Here is a 15,162-nt window from a genome sequence, read left to right on the forward strand (position 1 = left end):
GTAGTCTGAGAGGGAAGCGCTCTATTGGGTTGATATGGTACTATGAGGTCCCTAAGATAAGATGGGACCTGATTATTCAAAACCTTATAAGTAAGAAGAAGAATTTTAAATTTTATTCTAGAATTAACAGGAAGCCAATGAAGAGAGGCCAATATGGGTGAAATATGCTCTCTCCTAGTCCCTGTCAGTACTCTAGCTGCAGCATTTTGAATTAACTGAAGGCTTTTCAGGGAACTTTTAGGACAACCTGATAATAATGAATTACAATAGTCCAGCCTAGAGGAAATAAATGCATGAATTAGTTTTTCAGCATCACTCTGAGACAAGACCTTTCTAATTTTAGAGATATTGCACAAATGCAAAAAAGCAGTCCTACATATTTGCTTAATATGCACATTGAAGGACATATCCTGATCAAAAATGACTCCAAGATTTCTCACAGTATTACTAGAGGTCAGGGTAATGCCATCCAGAGTAAGGATCTGGTTAGACACCATGTTTCTAAGATTTGTGGGGCCATGTACAATGCCTTCAGTTTTATCTGAATTTAAAAGCAGAGGTCATCCATGTCTTTATGTCTGTAAGACATTCCTGCAGTTTAACTAATTGGTGTGTGTCCTCTGGCTTCATGGATGGATAAAGCTGGGTATCATCTGCGTAACAATTAAAATTTAAGCAGTGCTTTCTAATAATACTGCCTAAGGGAAGCATGTATAAAGTGAATAAAATTGGTCCTAGCACAGAACCTTTTGGAACTCCATAATTAACCTTAGTCTATGAAGAAGACTCCCCATTTACATGAACAAATTGTAATCTATTAGATAAATATGATTCAAACCACCGCAGCGCAGTGCCTTTAATACCTATGGCATGCTCTAATCTCTGTAATAAAATTTTATGGTCAACAGTATCAAAAGCAGCACTGAGGTCTAACAGGACAAGCAGAGAGATGAGTCCACTGTCTGAGGCCATAAGAAGATCATTTATAACCTTCACTAATGCTGTTTCTGTACTATGATGAATTCTAAAACCAGACTGAAACTCTTCAAATAGACCATTCCTCTGCAGATGATCAGTTAGCTGTTTTACAACTACCCTTTCAAGAATTTTTGAGAGAAAAGGAAGGTTGGAGATTGGCCTATAATTAGCTAAGATAGCTGGGTCAAGTGATGGCTTTTTAAGTAATGGTTTAATTACTGCCACCTTAAAGGCCTGTGGTACATAGCCAACTAATAAAGATAGATTGATCATATTTAAGATCGAAGCATTAATTAATGGTAGGGCTTCCTTGAGCAGCCTGGTAGGAATGGGGTCTAATAGACATGTTGATGGTTTGGAGGAAGTAACTAATGAAAATAACTCAGACAGAACAATCGGAGAGAAAGAGTCTAACCAAATACCGGCATCACTGAAAGCAGCCAAAGATAACGGTATGTCTTGAAAAAGTAAAGCGGAAAATAATTTTCCACACACATTTATTCAAAACACACAGCAAACTATAATAAACTAGTAACACATCACTCCTAAAAACAATCTTTGGTGGTCACGTGAGGTGAATCTGCCCTACGATTGGATTTTGGAAAACCATGTGATGGTGAACCAATTCTGATTGGACATTCACATTGCGCACGTCATCTCACAGCTTCTATGAGGAGTACAAAGATGGTGGACAGTGGCTCGAAAGTCTGCGGAGTTAACTTTTCAGCAAAAAAAAAAAAAAAGTAAGATTCTATCTCAAATCATTAAAAAGTTATTTATAATTTAGTAAAGCTTGGTCTCAGCCTCAGAGGGTTAAACCCTTAGATCTTCAGCAAATGTATTTATAAAGAGAAACTGCATGAACTACACATTTTTTTTTTAATTTTTTAATAAGTTTATTCAATGAGGAGAAACAAATGCTAAATTATTGTTCTGTTGTAACTTAATGTTTGTTCAGCCTTTGTGACCCGTCTTCATGAAGTTAGATGCAAAAATGTTGAAATTGGCCCTATCCTGCAATGATAAAGAATCCTTAAAAAAATTACTGGATCTGGATTGTGTTTGGGATCATTACCAAAATTTAATGACTTCTAAGTTAGGCCAAGATACACCCATGGTAAAAATTTCATTGAAATCCATTAAGGATTTTTTGAGTAATCCTGTTAACAAACCAACCAACCAACAAACAAATGGACGCAACCGAAAACATAACCTCCTTGGCGGAGGTAATAAAGTCATCCACTTCTGCTGGCCTCTATGTCTGCCTTAAGGTAAATAAGTTGTGCCCTGAAACATCTTTTAGCACAATGGGACCGACTTTATTACGGTGCAGGTTCTGATGTGCCTCAGAGCTTTTCAGATTGTTCACTGCCTTCCTGTCTGAAGCAAGAGCTAAGAAAGGAGCTAAAAATGATACCGTATGTTATCTTAGGCCACTTCTTCATGTCGTCCTATCTATATTGGTAGACAGCGGGATTGTATTGTTGTCTCGTTTGAGCTGTGACAGCTGCTGTTTATGTCTCTAAATATCATAGAAAGTGGATTCACGTGAACAATTTACATGTAAACAAATGCCGGTTCCGGGTCATACTGTAAGTCTCACCCATAATTCATGCAAAGCCCCATGAGGGCTATGAATAAGGTGGATATTATGCGCAAGTTTCATACTCATCTACAAAGAAATGTGAGAAAAATCAGGGAACAAACAAGTGATGGTGATCGGAGATCTTAATGCAGTGTCGGACCGGAACCTGTCTGAGTGAAATCTTGCAAAGCGCGTGATTTGGGTTGGGAAAGGGTCAAATGCTTTTTTATGATGATGTCATCAAATGATGTCGTAACTTAAAACCTGTGTGTGAGAGTTAAAGGTGAAAAATGCAATGATTACCAAAAAAACACCACCTAAACAAACAACCAAACATACACACTGACTAACATCTTGCAAAATTTCATTTTGGCAAGATGGCATGCTGATGATTTTATCAAGCGATAAAATCATTATCGCTTAAAATTTTATCAAGCTCTTTTTTTTTTTTTACATCCTTGATGGATGTAATAATAAAAAAAAGAAATCACATGTACATCAGTATTCACACCCTTTGCTCAATTGTTGATGCACCTTTGGAGCAATTACAGCCTCAACTTTTATCCATTCCACTTTGCAGCACCTCTTAAGCTCCATCAGGTTGGATGGGGAGCGTTGGTGCACAGCCATTTTCAGATCCCTCCAGAGATGTTCAATCAGATTCAGGTCTGGGCTCTGGCTGGGTCACTCAAGGACATTCACAGAGTTGTCCTGAAATCACTCCTTTGATATCTTGGCTGTGTGCTTAGGGTCATTATCCTGCTGAAAGATGAACCGTCACTCCAGTCAGAGGTCAAGAGCATTCTGGAGCAGATGTTCATCCAGGATGTCTCTGTACATTGCTGCATTCATTCTTCCCTTAATCATGACTAGTCTGGCAGTTCTTGACACTGAAAAACATCCCCACAGCATGATGCTGCAACCACGATGCTTCACTGTAGACATGGTGTCAGGATTGCTGGATCTCTGTCAGAGTGACCATAGAGTTCTTGGCCACCTCCCTGACTAAGGCCCTTCTCCCCTGATCACTGAGTGTAGGTGGGCGGCCAGCTCTAGGAAGAGTCCTGGTGGATCCAAACTTTTTCCATTTACGGATGATGGAGGCCACTGTGCTTACTGGGACTTTCCAAGCAGCAGAAATGTTTCTGTACCCTTAGCCAGATTTGTGCCTTTAGACAATCCTGTCTCAGAGGGCTACAGACAATTCCTTTGACTTCATGCTTGGTTTGTGCTCTGACATGAACTGTCAACTGTGGGATGTTATACAACCCCAATTCCAATGAAGTTGGGATGTTGTGTGAAATGTAAATAAAAACAGAATACAATGATTTGCAAATCCATTTCAACCTATATTCAGTTGAATACAGCACAAAGACAAGATATTTAATGTTCAAACTGATAAACGTTATTGTTTTGTGCAAATATTTGCTCATTTTGAAATGGATGCCTGCAACACATAGCTGGGCCAGTGGCAACAAAAGACTGGGAAAGTTGATGAATGCTCAAAGAACACCTGTTTGGAACACACCACAGGCAAACAGGTTAATTGGAAACAGGCGAGTGTCATGATTTGGTATAAAAGGAGCATTCCCAAAAGGCTCAGCCATTCACAAGCAAAGATGGGGTGAGGATCACCACTTTGTGACCAACTGCATGAAAACATAGTTCAACAGTTTAAGAGCAATGTTCCTCAATGTTTAGTTGTAAGGGATTCCATCATCTACAGTCCATAATATAGTCAGAAGATTCAGAGAATCTGGAGAACTTTCTACATGTAAGTGGCAAGGCCAAAAACCAATATTGAATGCCCATGACCTTTGATCCCTCAGGTGGCACTGCATTAAAAACTGACATCATTGTGTAAAGGATCTTACCGCGTGGGCTCAGGAACACTTCAGAAAACCACTGTCAGTTAACACAGTTTGTCGCTACGTCTACAACTGCAAGTTATAACTATACCACGCAAAGCAAAATCCATACATCAACAACATCCAGAAACGCTGCCGCCTTCTCTGGGCCCGAGCTCATTTGAAATGAACAGACGCAAAGCAGAAAAGTGTCTGGAAATGGAAATAAGTGTTTTCACTTTCTTGTGTCATGCATGTATTTTTAAGGTATTTACAATTATATTATATACTCACAAGGAACATACTAAAACTCACCCATGCACGCATGCTTATAATATATAATCAGCATGTGAATGAGGTATGTTCAAACATTTTCAAGCTGTGCAACAATTCATTTAAATTTGCTGAGTTTCATCATCATAACAAGAGTTATCCTCACGAGTACATGTCTTAATGCAGTTCAGGTTGTATCATCAGTTGATTTCACTGTCCATTCATGACTCGGAGGGCGGAGCGCAATCATTTTTTCTCCTCCCCTTTCCGTGACATCCAATGACAGCTCTTAGAGGACTGCATCATACCTTGCAATGGGGTCAACCCCACCTCCTCACAAAGATAGGATTTGCTCTCACACACCTGCTGGCTAGGATTCCTTGCCAGGAAATTTTAGGCTAAGTAAGGAGCTCTTCAAGAGGGCTTTGAGTTGCTTCACTGATACAGGCCCAGGTCTCCCTTGCAAAAGAGATCGCAATCTCAATGGGATTAATCTGGTTGAATAAAGGATAAAAAGAAAAAAGATCAGACAAATAATATTCCCAGTAAATCAGATTTTGCACAGACTCTAAAACAGGGGTAGGCAACCTGTTCCAGAAAGAGCCATGAGGGTGCAGGTTTTCTTTGCAGCCACTGACTCCACCAGGTGATTTCACTGATTAACTGATTCCATCTGCTCAAAGTGATATTAATCAGTAAAGTCACCTGGTGGAGTCAGTGGCTGCAAAGAAAACCTGCACCCTCATGGCTCTTTCTGGAACAGGTTGCCTACCCCTGCTCTAAAATTTGATTAAAGTGAATTCTGTAACCTCTGTTCAGTTAGGGATGAAAATGCCACTTTTTTTTTCTAGTTTTGGCAATAAACAAATGCTTGCATGCCTTGCTTTTTTTAAGACCTTCGAATAAACACATCATGACAAACAAGCAAATCTTGTTTTATCAGCCAGGGCACAATCTCTGAATGCATGTACAGTCCACATACATGGGATCTGTACCCAAAGTCCTACCGTGTATCCAATGAAATGACTTCATGAGTGGCGACAGCTTATCTCTCCCAGCAGATGTGATCAATAGACTGGCGCTCTCTTTTTTACTTGTTCATGCAAAACCTTGGAGACCAGACACTGTGTGTGCTGCAGTCCACATGTTATCAGTAAACATCCCCCACTATAAATAATAAAAAGCCTGCTGTGACCAGGATGTAGCTGCTTCTTATTTATGATAACATAACCACATATTCGTTTGATGCATAGGAATGTTTTCAGGCAGCTGTTTGGTTGTAAAGTGAAACCTGGACATGGTTCCTCAGTTATCAGTCCATCTCACAGACGAGCTATTGTTTAAACAACAGGAACAACCTGTTGTCTGCAAGCGTCTCATCCTCTTGTGTAATACTGTGACAGTGGGACCAGAAGCTGATATGGGTGTCAGCTAGTTGTGGGGCATGAAGGCTGATGTCATGAGAGAAATCTGGATCATTTCAGTATCCACAGTATATAACTTTGATGATATCATGGTCAAAGTTGGAGATATTGACACAGAAAAAGAATGAAAATGTGTATGTTTACTTCAGGATGTCTCCTATCAAATGAAATTAACAGAATGCCTCTCTGAAAAAGCTGGCCAAAATAATGATTTCACAAAAAAAGGTGCTCCTGTGGTTCAACTTTCCCGAGGTTAGGGGTAAGTTGAACCAAGCCAGTAGGTAAGTTGAGCCATCTGGGGTAAACTGACCATCTGAGTTTTAAAATGTAAACCTCAGCATATTGTGCTAACAAACAGTTTTAACAGTTTTGAACTTTTGAGAACAAACCACCAATTAGTTTTAAAACCATCTAACCATTTAATCAAGGTTCTGGTACTAGCCTATAAAATTGTTCATGAACTGGCACCTCCCAACCTAGCTGACCTAATTAAACCCTATGTACCGGCCCAGGCCTTGCGTTCTCAGGGTGCAGGACTACTTTGTGTCCCCAGGGTAAATAAAAAGTCTGCAGGTCACAGAGCTTTCTCTTATTGTGCCCCTGTTCTGTGGAATGATCTCCCTGCGGCAATAAAACAGTCAGATTCTGTAGAGACTTTCAGGTCCAGACTTAAGACACACTTATTTTCCCTTTTGTATGGCTAGCGTACTAGCATAGTATGTTACTATGCTTTTTTTCTCTTTCTGATACCTGATTCTGTTTTTTTCTCTCTGTTTGAGGTGCAGCTCCATCCAGAGATGGGTGTGGTGTCTGTTTCTGTAACCCTCTTGTCCTGTGCACTGGCAACATTTTCTGTATATTCGCTTTATGAATTGTTTTGTAATTTGTGTCTGTATCATGGCCCAAGCAGAGGGTCACCCCTTTGAGTCTGGTCTGCTTGAGGTTTCTTCCTCAGAGGGAGTTTTTCCTTACCACTGTGTGCTTGCTCTGGGGGTTGGTAAGGTTAGACCTTACTTGTGTGAAGCACCTTGAGGCAACTTTGTTGTGATTTGGCGCTATATAAATGAAAATAAATTGAATCAAAACAACTATTCAATATTCCAACTGCCAACTTTGCAGGAGAATAGGAACTGTTGCTCCCTCCCTGCAGTTCCTCCAGCCTTTTGAGGATGAGATAGCATCTTCAGCACAACATTCTGTGGGAAAGATATCTCATCCTTTCCCTTGAATGCAAAGGTGGGTTTCTTACTGCCAGTAATTCCTCAGATTCTTCTGAGAAATCTGCCACTCAGTCCATTGACAGCAAGGCTGTCAACCAAGCTCAGCAGAAACCATGGGTGCATGATCTGCAGCTGCAGGATGTAGCTCCACGTTGGGACTGTATAAGACCATGGATGACACAAACTCTGCATTGGAGAAGACATCTATCTTTTGTAAGGGGAAACCCCAGTAGATCTGAATCCAGAGGAGATAATCCATGGTGCCATTGCTGACATGAAAGCATCATTCACACAGCCAGGGATTTAGTATATGCAGGCTGTTTTGCCTGGGTTAGATCTCATCCAACTATCGAGAGCTGTTGTAATAGGTCTTAAATGAACCATACACAGCTGAGAAGACCCTCTTTGTTTCTGCTATTCCACAGTACCCTACTGTTTTTATTTCCTTTGTTTCCCTCTTTTTCATTTACCTCCTCAATGTTGACCTGTCAGTATTTCTCTCTTTTGCCACTATATGATGGACTTTCCACCCTTGACATCATTGGCTGCTCTCTCCGTCTTTTCAAGGGGTGTTGAGCCCCAGCTTGTTTTGCTTTTGTAGGTTCTCGGCATGATACCTTTTCTACAATGGTTAACATATGACAAACATACCACACCAGTTGCGTATGCTTAACTCAAATACTATTTTACATGTCAGAGACTTAACTGAATTTCAGTGACTTATGGTGGGGTAAGTTCAACCACTGGCTCAATTTGCCCCTTAGCCTTTGGCTCACTTTGCCCCATAGCTACCATTTTGATAAAAAATGGGCTAGCCTAGAAATTCAGGTTAATCTTTAGTGAATTGATTCACGTGATTTTATACATCAGCAAATTACCATGTATAACATATTATTTTAGACGTGGATAAATTTGCTATGACATAACAGTCATTTTACCTGATATGCAGAAAATTTACTTTGACAAGCAAAAAAAAAATGTTTTTTTTGTGTAAAAAATACTTTCCCCTTCTGCCATGTGCTTATCTGCATCACAGCCAGGTGGAAATGATGTGTGGGTCCTGAATTTATGGTCACATGACAAAACATGCACAGTTACCTAGATACAAAGAGTGGGTCAACTTAACCACTGGCTCATCTTACCTCATTCTCCCCCTACAGCTAGTTTCCTTTAGACAAGTCAGGGGATGGATACATCAACATTTCCAATTCAATGAATATGTCTTGGACCTCATTTTTATCAATCATGAATAAATACAAACCGTATGGTCCCAGTGGGCAAAATTATTTTGATCCAGCCTTCATCCATATTGAACTCTGACGTTGAATCAACATAGCAAATATGTTTGAAAACTGGGTCAATGTAGGAATCTTAAAATAGGATCAACATAGATATTCATAATAGATACTCAATATAATATTAAATTGGCTGCTTGTGCAAATAAATAAATACACCTCCTAGAGGTTTTCTGACAGAAATTAAAATTAGACCAAAATACACCTGAGGAACCTAATCACATTTGGATGTCATACCAATGTTACAACATCGGGGATGAACACTGAAGTAATATTGATATCAAATTGATTGACGTCAAAACATAATATAATAATTTTAAAAAGAAAAGCAATGTTAATACAAAAAAAAAATGCTTGGGGTTCAAACAAAAGAAACATACGTCACCACACACAAATTCTGAGTGGAAGTCCAGTGGAATTTTGCAAAGGTGAGTGTGTGTGTGTCTTTAGGGCTTTGTTTTGTGCAAATATAGTGTGTGTGTGTGTGTGTGTGTGTGTGTGTGTGTGTGTGTGTGTGTGTGTGTGTGTGTGTGTGTGTGTGTGTGTGTGTGTGTGTGCCTGTGCACCCCTGTTTGCCTCTCTGCCTGTAATAACATGTATGTAACACACTGCAGCACACATTATGATGTAATATGGGACATATGCATCACATCACTTCACAGAAGTGATGTGATGCACCTTGAAGACATTTAATTTGTTATCCATATGTATTTGCCTTTATCTTTAAAAATCAAATTGCAATAAAAAATGGATCAACTATCAAACTGCAAAAACCAGTATTCAGAAAACTGTGGCAAAATCCCAATGCTCTCCAGCTGAGATTTGTCCACCTATAACTGCAGCCCAATTCCAGGGCCTTTGAGTAAAGTAACTTGCTGAAACCCTAAAGAAAAATTATATCATAATAACGCTGACTGCATTGAGAAAAGGGTCTCACCTCTGATCCTGTATGCTGTGCTCTCACAATAGGTGGCCACATTGCCTGTCTGAGAGGATCCATATCAGACAGACTATTGTGAGATGCCGCATAGAAGTACACATGAAAGATGTTTCGTCACTGTAGTGTTCACAGATCAGGGTTTTGTTTTGTTTTTTTGTACATTTGCCAGTCATTATTTTATCCCTGTTAACCCCACCCGCTGAATTTGTCTGTCACCATTTGACCCCAGTTAAAATAAACAAAAAATGTCCTGTGTGTCTAAATAGACGCGTACACATGCCACCCTGTGTAAACACACATAAAAAGAGACAAGCTTTTCTGTCTCCATGCAGACGATTTAACGACTCTCACAGATGTCAACCAGAGTTTAACAGTTCTGGTGAGTGCTTACAGATTTATATGAGCACTCTGTGATTGCGTTAAGCTTTCTGAAACTGTGTATTTGCATGAGGAATTGAGTTGGCCTGAGGGCAAACTCTGAGGTTGTTTTGTGCTGTTTATGTTTTCAATAGTTTTGTCATCTCACACTGTCTGTGAAGATTTTGTCTTGCTCTAAGAACAGCTTGATTGAAAATATATCAGTTACTGCATCTGTACCCATCTTACTAAAATGTCTCCTTGAGGTGTGGCTTGTTCATAATGACACTTGAATCCAAACAAAACAAAAAGGCAAAATATATAAACACAATAATGGAAATTACACAGAAAAACATAAAAGTTGAATAAAACAATATACAGTGTGTATATATACAGCAGAGGTCTCAAACTGGTTCCAGAAAGGGCCGAGAGGGTGCAGGCTTTCTGTGCAACCACCCACTCCAGCAGGTGATTTCACTGATTAACTGATTTCACCTGCTCAAATTGATGTTAATCAGTGAAATCACCTGTGGAGTGGGTGGTTGCACAGAAAGCCTGCACCCTCTCGGCCCTTTCTGGAACCGGTTTAAGTCCTAAGAAAGTTTTCACAACGTCTTCCACATTTTGTTATACAACCCCAAATCCAATGAAGTTGGGACATTGTGTAAAATGTAAATAAAAACAGAATACAATGATTTGCAAATCCTCTTCAACCTGTATTCAATTGAATACACCACAAAGACAAGATATTTAATGTTCAAACTGATAGACTTTATTTGTGCAAATATTTGCTCATTCTGAAATTCATGCCTGCAACACGTTTCAAAAAAGCTGGGACAGTGGTATATTTACCACTGTGTTACATCACCTTTCCCTCTAACAACACTCAATAAGCATTTGGGAACTGAGGACACTAATTGTTGAAGCTTTGTAGGTGGAATTCTTTCCCATTCATGTTTGATGAACGACTTCATTTGTTCAACAGTCTGGGGTCTCCATTGTCGTATTTTGCGCTTCATAATGCGCCACACATTTTCAATGGGCAACAGGTCTGGACTGCAGGCAGGCCAGTCTAGTACCAGCAGTCTTTTACTATGAAGCTACGCTGTTGTAACACGTACAGAATGTGGCTTGGCATTGTCTTGCTGAAATAAGCAGGGACGTCCCTGAAAAAGACATTGCTTTGATGGCAGCATTTGTTGCTCCAAAACCTGTATGTACCTTTCAGCATCAATGGTGCAAACACAGATGTGCAAGTTGCACATCCTCTTCAACCTGTATTGTATTATTGTAGAGTGGCCAGACGGAAGCCATTCCTTAGTAAAAGGCACATGGCACCTACCTGGAGGCATACTCTGCTTCAGCCCTCCCACAAATTGGCAGATCAGACCATAACTTGTCTTCAACCCACCTAGAAGCCCTGTGTACTGAGGCAGCCTGTGACCACCGTACATTATGGAGGTGGACACCAGAGGCCAGAGAGAGACCCTCCAGTAATGCTATGAGTGCACAGACTGGAAGGTGTTGCAGGACACAGAGGGAAATAGGCAGAGCATGGACGCTGACAGGAAAGTGGACTGCTTCACCAGCTACCTGATCTGTAGAGATGCTGTTGCACCTGTGAGCACTGTGTGCTGCTTTCCCAATAACAAACCGTGGATCACCTGTGACAACAAGAAACTCCTTAAGCAGAAAAAGGCAGCTTTCAGGGATGGTGACAGGGGAATGCACAAACAGGTGCAGCAGGAGCCTGAAACGGGCTAAGCAGGACTACAAGAGGAAGGTGGAGAGGAAGCTGCAGCTCAACAACATCAGAGAGGTGTAGAGGGGAATGAAGACCATCACTGGCTACAAGTAGAATAAGGAAGCACAGGGAGATGAGCAGGACCAACGAGTTCAACATATTTTATAATAGGTTTGACTCAGCATCCACCGGGACCTGTCCAGCACCCACTGCTACAGCCCTACCAAAGACAACCACGAATGCTAAGTACCCCTGCGGATTATGTGACAAGAATGTCAGAAGTGTGACTCTTGTGATGTCTGGAGCCATCAAAAGTGTATGGATATGCCAGTGAAGGAATACCATCGCTTAGGTAACTGTGACGACCCTTGGTATTGTCCCAAATGTGTGGAAGTCTGACTCTTTGTGTAATCCTGCTGACGATGTCCTGCAGCTTGTGGATCCAGTCTCAACACACGGAGCCTTCTTCCTAAGTTGGATGAACTACGCAGGTTGGTGGTGGACACTAAAATAGCAGTGATAGGAGTAACGGAGACATGGCTCGACGCTACAGTGACAGACGCTGAAGTGGAAATACCTGGTTACCTGCTTACACGTAAAGACAGGAATCGGGAAGGCGGAGGTGTCGGTATTTATGTAAGGAGTGATATTGCTTTTAGCTCGCGGAACGACATCAGTGATGATCTTGAGACAGTATGGATTGACGTATATCTCCCAAAGGCGAAGCCCATCCTCGTCCGTGTGTGCTATAGACCACCAAAGCAGACAGACTTTTTCCAATGTTTAGAGCAATCATGTATGAACTGTGACAGCTTTACAGCTAGGGAATGTTGTTGTGTGTTGGAGGGTTTGGCTGGATGTTTTTGTGTTGTTTTCTTTTCTTTGCTCTCCAGGTGGTATGCAAACTGGTTTTGTCTGTGGAGAAGGTGCTGGCAGAAGAATCCTTCACCCTCATCAACATTATTGGCTGCACTTGTGGAGGATGTTCATGTGCAGGCCTAATGACTCGCAGCACCTGTGGATGATGCTCACATGCAGACTTAAAGACTTTCAGCTGAAGCAGATAATGAGATGGCGTTCTGCATTTAAGCCATGAGTGATTCAAGCAGAATTGCCGGGAACTCGACCTTGTGACGTTCGTTTGTGAGACGCTGAGGACCGCGCATGGGTTTGACACATCGTGCCTGTGAAGGAGGACGGGTGAGGGACACATGCTGTCAGCACACATCAGAGGTGATTGATTGTCTGAATAAGTGTTAATAGTAATTTGGTATTTTGTTACGCAGTATATTTGAACATTGATGAGAATTGTGCAGCTCGCTTCTCACGGCCGTGGCGTGCGGACTGATGATCCTCCACTTGTTGTGAGAAGCTGCTCATTTACATAAAGCTTAAATTCAGACCTGAATGTGTTGCTGATAGTGTGTGCCTTTGAAGGATATTAGTTGTAGCTGTTGACTTACCTCACCTCTTCTATCCTTCACAGAGTCAGTTTGTCGTGTCCACCTGGGGGGTGTTTGGCGGTGAATTTGAGTCCAGAAGCGCTGGGATTCGATCCCTTTGGGCGCTGGAGAGCGCGCCGTCCTTCACTCCGCCAGACAAACCATATATTATGTTGTACACAATTATTGCACAGAAAGGGAAATAAATGTTTTGTTTTTGGAACCGCTTTCTGGTTATTTAGCGCTGGGTTCAGTCAGACGCAGGTCTGCTCCTCAACCCGCGTCGGCACATAACAGTAGTTCCCGGCCATTCCAAAATGGACCCAGCGGCAGAAGCGGTTCCATTTGCCGAAAGAGTTCAAGAACACTTGGAGAAAATATGGGAGCAATTACAGCATCTCGCAAACCAAATTAAACAAACAGATGCCCGCGTTACGGAGCTTGCAGCGCAAGCCGTTCCGCTTCCTGCTGCTCCAGCTGCGGCACCATCGATACCGGTGCATATAACTCCGTCACCCAGAGATTCGGCTTCCGAACCAATTATTTGTCATCCGGAGCCTTATGCGGGAAACGTTGAAGCCTGTGCTCTGTTTTTGATGCAATGTTCTCTGGTTTTTGCTCAGCGACCGGCTTCCTTCTCTTCTGATGGTAGCCGTGTCTCATATGTGACAAATTTGCTCCGAGGTGACGCCTTAGCTTGGGTCACTGCGTTGTGGAGTAATAATTCTTCATTGTTAGGATCCTTTAAGTATTTCTCCCAGGAGTTCCGATTGGTTTTTGACCATCCGGTGAAAACAAATACCGTTGCCCAACGGTTGCTGAATCTCAGGCAGGGGAGGCGGAGTGCGGCGGATTATTCCGTGGATTTCCGAATTTTTTCTGCTCAGGCCGGTTGGAATGCTGCAGCTTTAAGAGGAGTGTTTGTGGATGGTTTAAACGATTCATTAAAAGACGAGCTAGCAGTTCGTGACGAACCAAAAGATTTAGATGAGCTAATATCTTTGGTTATTCGTCTAGATGATCGGATAAAGGAGCGTGGACGCGAGAGAGGGCGGACATAAGAGCGGGTCTTTTCGTCTCGGGGCTTTCCCCGACACAGATCTGGGCTGCCTCTTCTTCGCCCCACTGAGACTCCTCCGACGGGACCTCTGGCTCCTCTTGCGGATGAGCCCATGCAGCTCGGACGAGCTGAAGCCGCCATATTGCCCCGGTCACATAAGCGTCAAGAAAGATAGTGATGACGTATCTCCAGGTGTTCTGGGACAAGCACAATAATGGACACACAAAAAAAAAACCTAATTAGTTATGTGAGCTGTTTTTGTTTTTTTGTAAGGGGTTAGAAATTGTTTGGGTGTTTAGAGGCGGTTCTGGTGGAGTGAACGACTGGCAGTTCGGAGCTCGGCTGGACTCAGCCAATCGTTGGTTTTTATCATTTGAATTTAGGTATTTTCTGTTTGGGATTGGGTCGTTTTGTTTTGTTGTTTTTTTATTTCCCTGCTTCCCTAACCCCAACCTCATTTGCCCTAAGACCGTTTGTCTTGTGGGTTGTGGGGTGGTGCAGGTTGGTCACGCTGAGTGTTTCTCAGAAGACCTCTGCACCTAGGGGGGGGGTTGTCAAGGGCGTTTTTTTTGAGTTTGGTTAGGGCCCGGTTCCACTCCAGCCTCGGTGGGCCTTTGACCGTTCGTCAATGGTGTTACCGGGGTGTGGTGCAGCGGGAACATACCTCAGTTGGAGGGCTGGGCCGATCTGTTGCCGTTCGCCATTTCGGTAGTTCCGCCCCTCCCGATAGGCTGGTGGTATGGTTGGGTAGGGGCACCGGACGTATTTCCGGTTTTCCGCTGCGCTTCGGGGTTGGGACCGGGTTAGTTTTTCTTGTTTCCTTCCCCGGCTTAGTGGTTTTGTGCCGTTCACCAAAATGGAGCTAACGACTGGCTCTGGGAGTGATCTGGGGTCTTTCGGGGTGCTGGGGGAGGTAACAGGGTTTTCCAGTTGTTTTATTTGCCCCCGGGGTGTTTTAATGAAGTCCGCCGGGGGTTGGATTTTTGTGTTTTTATGC

This window comes from Thalassophryne amazonica, chromosome 1 (genome assembly GCF_902500255.1).
Source record: "Thalassophryne amazonica chromosome 1, fThaAma1.1, whole genome shotgun sequence".
Classification (NCBI taxonomy): Eukaryota; Metazoa; Chordata; class Actinopteri; order Batrachoidiformes; family Batrachoididae; genus Thalassophryne; species Thalassophryne amazonica.